This window comes from Protopterus annectens, chromosome 3.part0 (assembly GCF_019279795.1).
Source record: "Protopterus annectens isolate FY-2018-M chromosome 3.part0, PAN1.0, whole genome shotgun sequence".
Taxonomy (NCBI): domain Eukaryota; kingdom Metazoa; phylum Chordata; order Ceratodontiformes; family Protopteridae; genus Protopterus; species Protopterus annectens.
The window spans coordinates 1,599,515,928-1,599,531,211 of NC_056731.1; the positions used below are offsets into that span (position 1 = coordinate 1,599,515,928).

Consider the following 15,284-nt stretch of genomic DNA (forward strand, 5'->3'; position numbering starts at 1 on the left):
ACCATACCAATTGTCAACAGTGTACTTCGTAAAAGTATTTATGTTCTGATAATTAAGTGTGCAAAGCCATTAAGCATGCAAGTTCTTTTCTTCTGATCATGTAGTTTTAAAGCTTGAAATATCCATGTGGCTTTCAAAGTGAGTCAGGAAGTCAGGACCCACACTAGTATGGAAAAATATGATGTTAAGCATTGCCATAATGACTATTGTTCTGCCCTGTGACCTCTGATGTCTGAGAGTAACTCTTCAGGCCTATTTTGCTGCCAGGAGGAAGGCGGCATTAGAAAAATACTTGTTTATTTTTTTTCTTTTTTAAACATCTTTATTATATCATCAAGTTTTAAGTTGCAACATGTATTTGCATTTGCTAATAAAAAAAAACAAACTGTAATAATTTCTATTATTTTCCTGGCGTATACATAGTCTTACATTTTCATTCTTTAATTCCATTATTGCATACATTGCTCAGTTCATGCCTTCACTTAAACCTCACTCCTCCTAAATATTATTCTGCTTTATTCTCACAAATTATTTTTTTTTCATATGACATTTGCTGCTCCATTTTTTTAAAAATCCCACCTACAGTTCTTTTATCTTCTTTACAATATCCATGATTTCCTCTACATGTGGTATAGATTTGATTTCCATTTTCTGAGAACTGCTTTTTTGGCACCATTAACATTAAATTTAAGGCCTCACTGTGTCTAAGCAATTACAATTGTATGGCCCATTTCAGAATCATTTTCCTAGTTGCGACCATTTGTTCTCTCAACATTTCTGTCAGAGTACAGTAATCTCACTCTTATCCAGCCAACAAATTTCTTCCATATTCCTAGCAAAAGATAACAGAGAAGGACAGCACTTCCGCCTCCTCTGGGCTAAATAATGACAGGCATTTGAGTTTTAAACTTCATATTCATTAGAAAAATGCATACTAACACAAATCCTGTTATTCTAGCTGATTTGTAACCTATAAATATTATTTTGTATGCTTTTTCTGATTAACCAGCCATTCATTTATCCAGTCTAAGGTCCGTTCCCAGCCAGACTGTAGTCTGAATGGATTGTTTTTTAATTTGCTACAGTGCTTCTCTTTCTCAACAAACTTCCAGTATTTGCTATTTATGTGAAGAAAAATCCTTCAAAGTCTACTTGGGGTATAAAAATAACCAATTAAATCACTTTTATGCAAAAATCCTAAACCTTCTGGACTTTGCACACTTGGGAGCATTGCAAATGTCTTCCCTTTGGGAAACATTCTCTTTTCCCAATCTATTCTAGCCTCCTAACTTGATTCATGTAGTTATCATGCAGTATTTTATGCTCCATAGTAATAATCACTTTTTTGACAACAGTTACTGTATGTCAAAAAACTCAACCAAAGCTGGTCTTTCACTTAATCCCCTATTTGTTTCTCTGTGCCTATACTCTTATTAATCTCTGATAGGAAAGGCAATCTCTAATTTGCAGTCCAGATTTCTGTTTACCCTCATCTCAATCTATTACTTTTCACTCCTGAGTTATTTACTCCCAATACCTTGGTTCCTTTGTAATTCTTCCAATAAATTCCAGACACCCTCTTACCTGTTTCCTGTACTCTTACTTGTAGATATCACTATTGGTAAAATCTTTTTCCATTCTTGTGGTGGATTAGTTCTTACCATGCTTTCTGCTACATTATGAATATAATATTCTGAATAGTTTCCTTAAGGACTTGAACTCAAAATCCTAGCTTTTCTTAACCTGTTGAACCCCTCCCACTCACAAATTGTTTCAACTCTACTAATTATCATTTTTTTTTACTGGTTGATATAAATATGCCTGACCTATATGTAAGACGAAAGAGACTAAAAAAATGTTTCACTGCTTGTATCTTACTGTCTGTATCCATAACCAACAGCTTTCATTTTCTCAGTTTTTGTATTTTCGTTTATTTAGTCTCTTCTCACGTATGTTTAGCTGTCATAACAGAATTCTTTTTAATTTGTACTCCTAAATACCTCATCTTATCACAATCCCTTAAGAACAGGTATTGCTGAACCTATTCACTAGCGAGTACGTATTTTACTACTACAGCTTTTGTTTTATCTTCATTCATTTTATTTCCTGAAAAGACTTGACACCTTCTTAAAATGTTCCACAACACCAAATGTCTTTTTTTCTGAATTTATCATGCAGAAAGTCACGTCATTTGCAAAATAAAGCTTACCATGCCAGTGTAGCCTAAATTTCATAAATCTCGTTTTCTTTGCCAGCTGCTCTAAATATAAAACGGATAACAATGGGGAAAGAGTACATCCCTGGCTGGTTCCTCTGTTCTTGCACAGCTCGTTGGGAGGAACCGTCCCTTCTTCTATTCTGTAAGGGAAATACAAATGTTACCCTTGCTCTACTCATGAAAATCCCACCTGGCTGTGTCAAATACTTTCTGTACACGAAGACCCACCAACAATTATATCATTTTCTTACACTCTTGTTTCTGTGTGGATCATCATTTTTCTGTTAGTGTTGTCAGATGTTTGTCTCCCCTCCACAAAACCACAACTGATCCATATCTGTCAACTTTGGTTAACACCTTTGCCATTCTCTTAGCTGGTATAGACTAATCATGGGTTAAAAATTAAACCTGTCTCTATGAAATTGAATCTGAAGGCCTTTTGGAGTGATATAGCCACCACCACTTTCTTAAGATGATGTTACTTTCTCCATTTTAAAATATTGTTAAACAAAAATTTTACAGTTTAATTTTCATTTCTGGGATTTTGTTTTAGGTGTGGGAAGTTTCTGAGTTTTGTGTGTGCATTCTGTAAATTTCATTGTGAGTAGTGCAGAATTAACTGTGACTGGTTACATTGTTTGTGCATATAATAAAGAATTGTGTTGGGGGATGGGTATAAGCACACATTTACGTATTTATAAAAAGTCTCAAAACAGTAAAGTTACTCCTTACCTGTAATTACTCTAGAAGTTAATGAATAGCTGAAATAGTAAATCTATCTCACTTCAAGAAAAGACGTAAAAGGTGATACTGCAGGCTTAAATATTATGTCTTGCACGATCTTTCCAAATGTACACCAACTATAAATCCAGATTTAAATCTACAACAAGATGCCATGATCTATTTTGCAAATCAGTAGCTGTAATCAACAAACTGAACTAAAAAACAAGTTTTTAATATTCAATAGCCAAGAAATGCACAGACACTGTCTTTACTAACAAGGAAAGGAGCATGGCATGAAGCACTGTCACAAGTGCCATGGTTTGTAGGAGGCATACCTTACCAGAGGGTACATGGTGGATATGGGCAATGCTCAGTGCAGGAAACCGCAAGAGGCTATTTTATATGATTCTGGACTGGTGCCAGGTCCCGTCTTCAACTTCACATCTTCATTTGTATTAGATTCATTGGTAAGCACTAAGCTAGCTACCCTTGTGAGACATTTTAAGCCTAGTCAATTTCACACTCAAAGATGAGGATCAAGCCCTGTACCTGTTGTCTGTGAGGTGAACACCTTATCCATTATACTAATTCCCAAAATTTATTTAGCATAACACATTTTAAGGAACACTAATGAACATAAAAATGGTACAAATATCAAAGACAAACATATAAAACAAAATATATACCAAAACCATTACATATTGGGACTGTATACATTATAAGAAAATGTTTAGATATAATAAATTTCATTCAGTAAGAAAAACTGGAATTTACCTCTGAAATTACTTTGAAGCAAAATCAGACAGTCCTTGAATGATTTTTTTAAAGCGGGCTAGAGTGATGAGAAAGATAAGACATCTGGAGGACAGATACGTTTAGTTCTTTCCAGATGTGCCCTTTGTATGTGATATATCCTCACTTATCTTTTGATGTATGAGATCTCCTTGACCTGTCGGTGGTTAGAAATCATGCCTGCTATCAGCCAGTGATGAAAGATGCACCCTGACAATACATATGGAGTTTTTTTTTTTTGGGGGGGGGTGGTATCAACATCAATTCTCCTCCATCCAGGTATCTGGAGCATAACAGTGGTTTGTCTGCACATACGTTGTAGTCTTCGAGTTATGCATAGAAGGTTTATTGGTTCATCTTGCCATTGAGAAGTTTACTTAAGTTTGTTGGGGTTGAAGAAACTTTCTTAGGTCCCTTCTATGTCATTTGAATTCATGCAGATGACTTGGATATGTACCACACATTTTGTGATATGAGAGCTATGTATTCATCTGCCTCTGCTGTCAAGAAAGTGAATGCCCTTTATAAACTCCCAATGGACTGAACAAGGCAAAGTCGTCTTTGACAGATGGATATTTTTCTTTGCCACCTTTGAATTTCTGACCTCAGATTCTCCCTCTCACTCTTGTCTGTTCTAGTCTTGTCACGTGGGACAGGTTATGAGAAATCTGGCAGACCTCCCTGAATCTATGTCAGGCAGGATCTTTCATATAGCCACTACTTGACCATGCTGTTGATATGGCCTAGGACGTGACATTTGTGCCTGCACAGAATAGCATAACTTGATCTCTCTTCCTTTAAGACTGAGCTGAAGCAAGTAATTTTGCATGCAGTCTTCCAGGGTGATATCACCTTTGGTAGAATATTCAAGTTCTGGTTGAAGTTATTTAGATATTGAAACCAGTATTAACCATAATGAAGGGTATATGAGATGCCCATCCCCACAGTTCCTTCCATCTCTTCTTCCAGAAACTTCTATTTTCCCAAGAAGGAGTGCACTTGTAAGTAGAGCAGGCCTGCCATATATCTGGTGTTGTTGCCTCCCCTTGCTCTGTTTCTGTATAGTCAAGGAGGATGACTTCATCAATGGAGCAGTTGCTGATCTAATTACTTTGCATGATTGCCAGTGGATATGTGGTCAATGATGAAGTGCGCCCCACATTAGAGATGTACCTTAATGGACTGATGGGTTTAAATGGAGGTGGTCATGTCTTAGCATTCTGATCCCACAGAAAGAGCTTGGCTCAGGGCAATCCTGCTTCTGTAGAGCTGCTGAAGTAAGGCCAGATATAGTTATTAAAGTGTCCTTTTCTCTTGTTCCAAAATATGTGAGTTACTACCTCCCATTCAGCATCTCAACAGCTTCATCTAGAACATTCAGTATAGGAAGTTCTCAATATTAACTCTTTAGGTGTTTGCCCACTTCTGCATCTGGGTCCTGGCTGTTGGTTTTATACATAATTGGTTCCCTATTGTGTTTATGGTCTGCTCAAGAGGTTCCTTCAGTTTGGACAGGATGCAGTCCATCATGAGGTACTCCATTTGTCTCTCTTCTGTGCCTAGAGTGTATACTGCAGTGCCATTGAATGTGGTAGAGGACAAACAATAGAAGGAGAGTTTCCTGTAATTTTGTGGGCCCTGGGAAATCATTTAAAGTTGCTAACAGTCACGCCTTCAGTCTGGATAATTCATCCAAAACAAAAAGAAAGCAGGTTGCTTTCTATCAGGAATGAGACTGCTGACAAGAAAAATTAAGTTATAACCTCTTGTATCCTGCCACACAGCTGACCATAGGATCACAATTTTTTTTTTATTATCTCTGAAGTTGGTAAAGGCTAGACTGAAAGCAACAGCAAATTTTTTAACATGGCGGTCAACTTTTAGGCCTCACAGAATCAGCAAAGATGGACACCCTTCCTGTTGTTCAAAACATGAATGCGGGATAAAGGTAGAGCCAACTAGGGATACCAATAAAGCTGCTGCTAACTGTTACTTTATTAGAAGGGTTGTCTTTCTTTGTTGCATTTTGTAAGACAGTGAGATAACTGCGGGTCAGTTTATGCAGACTGATCTCGGTCAGTGTCAGGGCTTATTTTTGATAGTGATTGTTCTCAATTTTATTTTTTTTTTAATTACATGACACTGCATAACACTAAGATACTATGGTGGTGGTGCTGTGGTAGCGTTGTCACCTCACAGACGTTGCTCGTTCGATTAGAGCGTCTTCTGTGTGGTGACATGCGTGAATGGGCGTTCCTTTGTTGAAGGTTGTGCGTTAGGCCTGGCAAGCCAGGACGTAAAACTCTACTGCCAATCATTAGCGGACCGGAGTTCAAAATCTTGCTTTTTTCCCACTTTTCTGAGATTTAAAAAAGTTCAGTTACAGGCTTGCTGTTCTTGAACTGTTTGTAAGTTTCTGTGAGGCCATTTTTTGCTTGGGCTAAAGGAAAGTCTCTCTGTTGATCAGTGGCAGTGAAAAACATTGAGCAGCCTGCCTGCCCCTGTGGGAGTGGTTACTGACTTGAAACTGTAGTTTTATTGGCCATTCTGGGTCAATTCCCAAACTCCTTCATCTTCCTCTCTTAAAACCTGGTTGCCTCGTGGTTTTGGCGTCTTTTCAGGCTTGTTGGCTGTTGGTGAAGCACCCACCAAGAGGAAAAAAATGCTGAGAGAAGAAAGGAGCCACTTTTGAGACTTTAAGTATTTTTCCTCTGTTTATTTGCTAAGTTTTTCTGCATAGCCGCCTATTTTGAGCATTTTCTGGCTTGTTAAATTTGATTTCTGCATTAGTAACTGTATTTAGAGCACAACCTAGAGCTGTTTACTGAATTTCCTGTTTGCACTTATTTTTAAAATCGTTTCTTTTCCTCAAAACTTGCATTTTATCTGTCTTTGGCCTAGCACTCTTGTGTGGGGTCATTTACTGCACTGTTATAACTTGTTGATACTTGTTAACCTCTGCTATCTCTGAAAAAACAAAAAAACAAAAAAATTCTTGCTTTTTCCCCACTTTTCTGAGATTTAAAAAAGTTCAGTTACAGGCTTGCTGTTCTTGAACTGTTTGTAAGTTTCTGTGAGGCCATTTTTTGCTTGGGCTAAAGGAAAGTCTCTTTGTTGATCAGTGGCAGTGAAAAACATTGAGCAGCCTGCCTGCCCCTGTGGGAGTGGTTACTGACTTGAAACTGTAGTTTTATTGGCCATTCTGGGTTAATTCCAAAACTCCTTCATCTTCCTCTCTTAAAACCCTGTTTTGCGCGTTTTTGAGCATAGCGCAACAGCGCCACCTAATTGGGTTTAAACTATTCCTGGCTCCACAAAGTCTGCTCTTCACTTTTTCCCTTAGAACTGCTCTATCTCTCAATTTAAACACAATATTCTCATTCTAAGGCCCTTCACTGGTCCAATTAAGTAATCCTACAAGTTAGCACTATTAAACCATAAGCACTACTTACTCTTATACTCTCTACGATTACCCTGTCCTCTATTGGTCCGTCTTAAATTCAGTTTCCCTATTACTCTAGCATGTCCAAAGGTCAGTCAATGGTTTCCTCTCCAGTCCAGCTGGTGAATCAGGGAATTTTGAGACAATGTTACAACTGTCTCATGTACACGGACAACCCTCTCCTCCTCCAAACAGGTTCAAATATATGTGAGAGACGCAACTATTTAGCCAAACTGGAGGCTGACCTCTCATCTCAAAACTGGTGTAACCAGTCAGGAGGAGAAGGTAACCTCACACAACACAATTCCAGTATCACATAGTCCCACCACATCAGCGAACCAAACACATAAATACACAAAAACATACTCTGAGGCTCTAAATAAAAATCTACCTAAGCAACAGAGACCTCCAAAGCAGACATCCAAGCAAGCGCTACCTCAAAACAAAACACACACAACACATAACCCACAAAGTCAGTGTGCCAAGCAGCCACAGCCCTTAATGCTGAATAACACACCTGATACTCTTGTTATAGGTGACTCTATTGTCAGACACACTGGCGTCCCGCTCACCAGGCTGAATAAAGAGAAGGTCACAGTGTGCTGCCTGTCGGGTGCTAGGATCCGACACATAGCAAGCACTCAGGTCACTCCAAAGCAAATACAAATATGACTCCGTCATTGTACATGCTGGTGTGAATGACCTGAGCGTACCTCCCTGGACTACATGAAAAGAGACATAGAGGAGCTCTCTGATCATGTAGCCCAGGCTGGTATGACCCTGACCTTGAGCAGCATCTTACCTCACCTAGAATGATGCCACAGTACAAAGACAAAATGATCGATTTTAACAATTGGCTAAAATTTTGGTGTCGTTCAAAGGGGATCCAGTGTCTGTCAGCCTGGGATGACATGCTTTCGACAAGCCACGTTGCTTCGCTAGGGACGGCTTGCACCTGTCACCACTGGGCTTTGGATATTGGCAAAGGCTGTTGCCACCCCATAGTGCCTTTTTTAGGCAAGGCTCAAAAGTCAAACCCACCCCCATAGACAGCACAAGGAACAAGAAACTAAGGGTAATGCTGCTAAACGCAGAAGTCTTAACCTCAAGATGCACGCACTCGAAGCTCTCCTCAGTATGGAGAACATCGATATCTGTGTAGTGACAGAAACCTGGTTCAAGGCTCCAGAGAGCACCCCAGCACTACCAGGCTATACCTCATATCATGCTTTTCGCCCCAAAACCTGGACGAACCACAAAAGGAGGGGAGTTTCCATATTTATCAAGGATATCCACACCTCCAGGTTAGTGGCATTGCAGTATCGGAGACCATCCATGTGCAACTAACAGTGGGCAAGACTGCTTTTCAGTTTATAGCATCCTACAGACCACCCCTCAAAGTCAGGAATCCCCATTCGGCTTTCCTGAAAACATTGGAGAACATGAAGATCTCTCCGAACACCATTATATTGAAACTTCAACTACCCAAACATTGACTGGAAGCACTACTCAAGCCCCAGCACCTTAGCCCAAAGATTCCTGGAAATTATAAACTCAAATGCTATGGAACAACTAGTCACCACTCCCACAAGAGGGGACAACATACTAGACCTGATCATTACCAACATGGGGACTCTATGCTCCACACCAGAAGTATATCCCTCATTGGCAAGATCAGACCATAAATTAATTTCACTGGATGTCCACATCCGACCCCCCCAGCCCAGAAAACCACAGTGAAAAACTTCTCAAAAGCGAACTTCTCACTTTTCAAAACCGAAGTGGAATCCTTCAAGGCCCCAGGGCCAGTGGAAACTACAGCCCAAACTGCAGAATCCTATATAAATGCATTCTACGGACATCTCCAGGAATGCATGGATCATGCTATTTCAAACAAAACCAAGACCCAATCATCCAAAGGCAGGCGTCCAGTCTGGTGGACCCCTGCCATAAATAAACTGTACAACAGAAGGAGGAAGCTACTACATGATAGAGCAAAATCCCTAATAGGGAAGGCATCTCTGATCAGAACTAGCAAAAAATTACGATCCCTCATAAAATCCTCCAAGGCCAGCTTCGAGAGAAAAATTGCACAGGACACCAAAGACAATCATAAGGCTTTTTTCAGTTATGTTAGAAACCTGGGATGCAACTCCCAGACTTGTTCTGAGTTGATTCTAAACGACAAAAATACACTGAACCCACAGACACGCCAATATCCTGGCAGACAGGTTCAGTGCAGACTTCTCCACCTCCCCAAAGAGCAAGTATCTATCGGCAGAGGGCTGCCTCCCAAACATCTCAGATGCTCAGGTGAAGGCTGCCTCTCCAAAGCAAAAACACTGCTTCCATGGGACCAGATGGCGTCCCAGGTTGCGTCCTACATGAACTACAAGAGGAACTAATCCCTCAAATAAAACAGCTATACAGTCTCAGCCTCACTACAGGATATGTGCCCACAGAATGGCGTACAGCAACAGTGGTCCCACTCCACAAAGGTGGAGCCTCTACGGACCCTGGAAACTATCGCCCCATATGCCTGACTAGCTTAGTCTGCAAGGCTATGGAGAGGATCATCATGGAGCTCATAAACAAAGACATTTCGGACCTACAGACACTAGATCCTACCCAGTTCGGCTTTGTCAAGGGCAGATCCTGCCTTTTGAACCTGGTTGACTTCTTTGAAACAGTCACCAAAGCCATAGATGAAGGGAAGGTAGTCCACACAGCCCATCTGGACCTTGCAAAGGCATTTGACACAATACCCCACTTGGGCATCATAGATAAGCTATCCAGCTTAAATATAAACCCCTATGTCACAAGATGGGTGCAAAACTGGCTCAAAGACAGAACCCACAGAGTGAGAGTTGCTGGAGCATAACAGTGGTTTGCCTGCACATACGTTGTAGTCTTCGAGTTATGCATAGAAGGTTTATTGGTTCATCTTGCCATTGAGGAGTTTACTTAAGTTTGTTGGGGTTGAAGAAACTTTCTTAGGTCCCTTCTATGTCATTTGAATTCATGCAGATGACTTGGATATGTACCACACATTTTGTGATATGAGAGCTATGTATTCATCTGCCTCTGCTGTCAAGAAAGTGAATGCCCTTTATAAACTCCCAATGGACTGAACAAGGCAAAGTCGTCTTTGACAGATGGGTATTTTTCTTTGCCACCTTTGAATTTCTGACCTCAGATTCTCCCTCTCACTCTTGTCTGTTCTAGTCTTGCCACGTGGGACAGGTTATGAGAAATCTGGCAGACCTCCCTGAATCTATGTCAGGCAGGATCTTTCATATAGCCACTGCTTGACCATGCTGTTGATATGGCCTAGGAATGGAGAGTGACATTTGTGCCTGCACAGAATAGCATAACTTGATCTCTCTTCCTTTAAGACTGAGCTGAAGCAAGTAATTTTGCATGCAGTCTTCCAGGGTGATATCACCTTTGTTAGAATATTCAAGTTCTGGTTGAAGTTATTTAGATATTGAAACCAGTATTAACCATAATGAAGGGTATATGAGATGCCCATCCCCACAGTTCCTTCCATCTCTTCTTCCAGAAACTTCTATTTTCCCAAGAAGGAGTGCACTTGTAAGTAGAGCAGGCCTGCCATATATCTGGTGTTGTTGCCTCCCCTTGCTCTGTTTCTGTATAGTCAAGGAGGATGACTTCATCAATGGAGCAGTTGCTGCTCTAATTACTTTGCATGATTGCCAGTGGATATGTGGTCAATGATGAAGTGTGCCCCACATTAGAGATGTACCTTAATGGACTGATGGGTTTAAATGGGAGGTGGTCATGTCTTAGCATTCTGATCCCACAGAAAGAGCTTGGCTCAGGGCAATCCTGCTTCTGTAGAGCTGCTGAAGTAAGGCCAGATATAGTTATTAAAGTGTCCCTTTCTCTTTTTCCAAAATATGTGAGTTACTACCTCCCATTCAGCATCTCAACAGCTTCATCTAGAACATTCAGTATAGAAAGTTCTCAATATTAACTCTTTAGGTGTTTGCCCACTTCTGCATCTGGGTCCTGGCTGTTGGTTTTATACATAATTGGTTCCTTATTGTGTTTATGGTCTGCTCAAGAGGTTCCTTCAGTTTGGACAGGGTGCAGTCCATCATGAGGTACTCCATTTGTCTCTCTTCTGTGCCTAGAGTGTATACTGCAGTGCCATTGAATGTGGTAGAGGACAAACAATAGAAGGAGAGTTTCCTGTAATTTTTGTGGGCCCCTGGGAAATCATTTAAAGTTGCTAACAGTCACACCTTCAGTCTGGATAATTCATCCAAAACAAAAAGAAAGCAGGTTGCTTTCTATCAGGAATGAGACTGCTGACGAGAAAAATTAAGTTATAACCTCTTGTATCCTGCCACACAGCTGACCATAGGATCACAATTTTTTTTTTATTATCTCTGAAGTTGGTAAAGGCTAGACTGAAAGCAACAGCAAATTTTTTAACATGGCTGTCAACTTTTAGGCCTCACAGAATCTGCAAAGATGGACACCCTTCCTGTTGTTCAAAACATGAATGCGGGATAAAGGTAGAACCAACTAAGGATACCAATAAAGCTACTGCTAACTGTTACTTTATTAGAAGAGTTGTCTTTCTTTGTTGCATTTTCTAAGACAGTGAGATAACTGCGGGTCAGTTTATGCAGACTGATCTCGGTCAGTGTCAGGGCTTATTTTTGATGGTGATTGTTCTCAATTTTTTATTTTTTTTTTAATTACATGACACTGCATATCACTAAGATACTACGGTGGTGGTGCTGTGGTAGCGTTGTCGCCTCACAGTTAGACGTTGCTCATTCGATTCTCAGTTAGAGCGTCTTCTGTGTGGTGACATGCGTGAATGGGCGTTCCTTCGTTGAAGGTTGTGCATTAGGCCTGGCAAGCCAGCACGTAAAACTCTACTGCCAATCATTAGCGGACCGGAGTTCCGCTGTGGTGACCCCTAACCGGGAAAAGCCGAAAGACATAAACAAACACTGCATAATACTGGAAATATCAAAGGGATTTAGACTGGAAAGTGTGATAATCCGCTTCCATACTTGAATCTTTTTTGGTCTGGTCTCTAACATTTGACTAGCATCAGGATTCACCAGTTAGAGTCCACGCTTGTTTCAGTAAGAGAATTTCTCCTTTTTCTTTCAAATCATCAAGCTCAGGGCTAAAATGGCTGCAATGTTCTCAGGGTTTGAGGGGGCTTGAAATTTTGCCAGGATGTCATTTAATAGTAAGAAGTTTGCCATACAATAATTCCTAAAAATTCCAGAGTTAGCTGAGATCTTGGGTTTTATTTTTATTTCAGTAGAGACAACTTTAAGTTCTGATCTGACCAGTGAGAACATTACACTGGGGGGAGTGTGCAGTGGCACTCCTAGTTGGTGTACAGACTAGCTGGTCCAGAGTATCTGCATTTACAAAGTCCAGGAATCTTTGGGCCTGCATGTTAGGGGTCATGTAGGAATCTTAATTTATGGTGGGGTAGTTAAAGTGGGTCTATATTAAATTCTCGAAAGCCGACAATGTCGAATCTGACATTGTCGACACAAGAATAGCGAACGCTGAGAATCTTGAACGCGTAAACAGAAATCTCTGAGAGGGGAGATTTCCATTTACTGCAATGTAGTGTGGTCTCGGAGTTGGTATATTTAAGTAGCGGGGGGTGTGGGGGTGCAGGGGGCTTGCCCCCTGCTTAAACCAGTTAGGATACTTTTTTCTTTTTGGGGGGGGGTCTTTTTGTAAGGTCGACGTTTGAAGCCATCGACCATATGTTGTTCGATGTTTTCAACCATCAATCTTATAATGTAGACCCAGTTAAAGTTGCCAATGAATATGGTGTTGGATTGAATGGAGTTTGTTTCCAGTATGTATGTGTTATGGGTTTCCTAGGTCACAGATGGGGGGACCTGTAGCTTGTAAGAATATGGTATGGGACATTGCTCTCCAGAAAATGCATTGCTGTTTTTTGTTTCACATGCTAGACATTTTTGGAGCAATCTCAGGCTATAAAATTGACAGGAGCAAAACAGATGTAGTTAGAATTAAGCTTTTCTCGACTCTCCTGATACAAGAGTGCCCATTTGTTCTTAGAACTTTACTAGCTTATATGTTTGGGTATCAGATTTGGTACCTCCCTACAAAATGTGTTGACATCTGCCAAAGTGTGAAGGCTTTTATTCATACATTTTAAAAGCATGGGCTTGGATTTTGCACAAAAGGAAAGGTAGGCCCTGTAGTTAGTACTCCCACTGATATTTTATGCCTCACAGAGTATCCCTTACTTCCCACCCCAGTAATTCTTCATGACTCTGAAAACTTTTTGACTAATTTCATTTGCAGTAGTGGTGGTAAACCAAGAGTCATTGAAGTCTTCTTACTCTTCCAGGTTCAGTTGTGGGGGCTGGGATCGTGCTTCCTGATTCACACTTCTGCAGTAAAGCAGAAGGACTCAAAATCCTAAAAATACTTTTAAATAGGTGATCCACTGGTATTTGGAAAGGGCTTCTAATTGCTCAACTTGGTCTGATTCTACAAGAGGGTAGCAAAGCAGTGAATACTGACAGGTTGCACCCCTGGTATTTCAAATGAAATAGTCAAGCTAGTTCACTATCCTTGAAGGAAACCTGGTGTGACAATTTATTACCCTTTGCATGACTAGAGACTGGGGCCTCCAGAATTTTAGACTTTGTAGAAATCTGTTGCACTTTCTGCTTCTGAATTTCTAGGAACAACTACTGATGTGGGAGTGAATAATTACATGGAAGGACTTCAGGCAGAATTTTGGCTCCCAACAACATGATGAATATTTCTATAACTTTCTAGCTGAGAAATTGAAATATGGAAACGTAGGAACTTGTCCAAGAAAAGATTGGCCCCTTGGAGTTCAGTGGTAGATTAGCCTAAGAGCTGACCCTGAGCAGCCTAGAGGGAGTATATAAAAATACACACATTTTGAAAGGAACCAGAATGTGCCCCACTACCAGATTTATGTTGGGGTGGGAAAGGACCTTAATAATACATATCGTTCCAATAATAAAAATAATTCATAATACACCTCCCGAGATGTGGACTAAAATACTATTGATCCCAATTTTGCAACAAAGTCAAGAGGATTGGGTACATGTATTTTTAGGACTGCACAGCTATGGCACCACTTAAGAATAAGCTTCAAGAATTTTGTAATTTATTCTCATATTGCCATAGGTAAAGGTCAAAAAGGTTACTGCATTATTTTATTATTAGTGTGGAGAAAAATGATGACCGAGAGATGGAAACAAAAAGGTCAGATGAAGGTTTCTGACGACGAAGATTATGCATGATCATTAAGAATTTGAAATCAAAACTGCAGGTACTAGGTTAAAAAACAAGATAGTTAATGAGTGGTGTCCATGTCCATTTCTTATGGTTGACTATGAACAGATGTGGTAATGAGGCAGTGGTTCCAAGGTACGTGCTTAAACGAACTATTCACAGTATGTTACTTGATACAGTACTACTACTATGTTCTCAATTCGATGTCAGTAGAGACTCAACTGAGGATGTTTGCTGTAACTGCCTTGTGCAATTTCCCTGACCATAAGCTATTGCTAATCTTGTTTAATAGTTGCTTTTGTCCATGCATTTCTTATACTAATGCAAAGCTGTACCTTACAGTTCTTTGTTTACCTTTTGTGTATGTTATGGTTTTCAATAAACTATATTAAAAAAACTCTGTTGTGGACATTTTGTGCCTTGGTCATGTTTTTAATAATTTCTCCGCTTTTGACCAAACACTGTAATTTCAACTGTGACTCCAGTAGTTGGGCATTGTTTGATATGCCACGTTACAGCATTTGACCCTCTAAAATGTTTTGTCTTTTGACAATTCTGTCAACTCTGCACTTCACCCTAGTTGACCATCCAGGAGGCTTTTGGTACTGCTTTTCTATTTTTCTCAACAGCTTCCTCGCTGAGGATGACTCCTGTATTCAGATGTAATAATTTCTAGTTTTATTCACTGAAAGGAAATTCACATAATACAATCTGAAAACAAAACACAAAAGTATCTTCAAAATCAGATTTCACTGGAAAAAGTGCATTTATTTCTTGCAATTCCATGGT

At 40.0% G+C, this 15,284-nt stretch overlaps 1 protein-coding gene across 2 annotated transcripts in view; it reads left to right on the forward strand.

The window, feature by feature from the left end:
* Positions 1-15,284, forward strand: part of POP1 (POP1 homolog, ribonuclease P/MRP subunit) — a 1,346,230-nt gene that overhangs the window by 525,189 nt on the left and 805,757 nt on the right. The window lies entirely within an intron of this gene.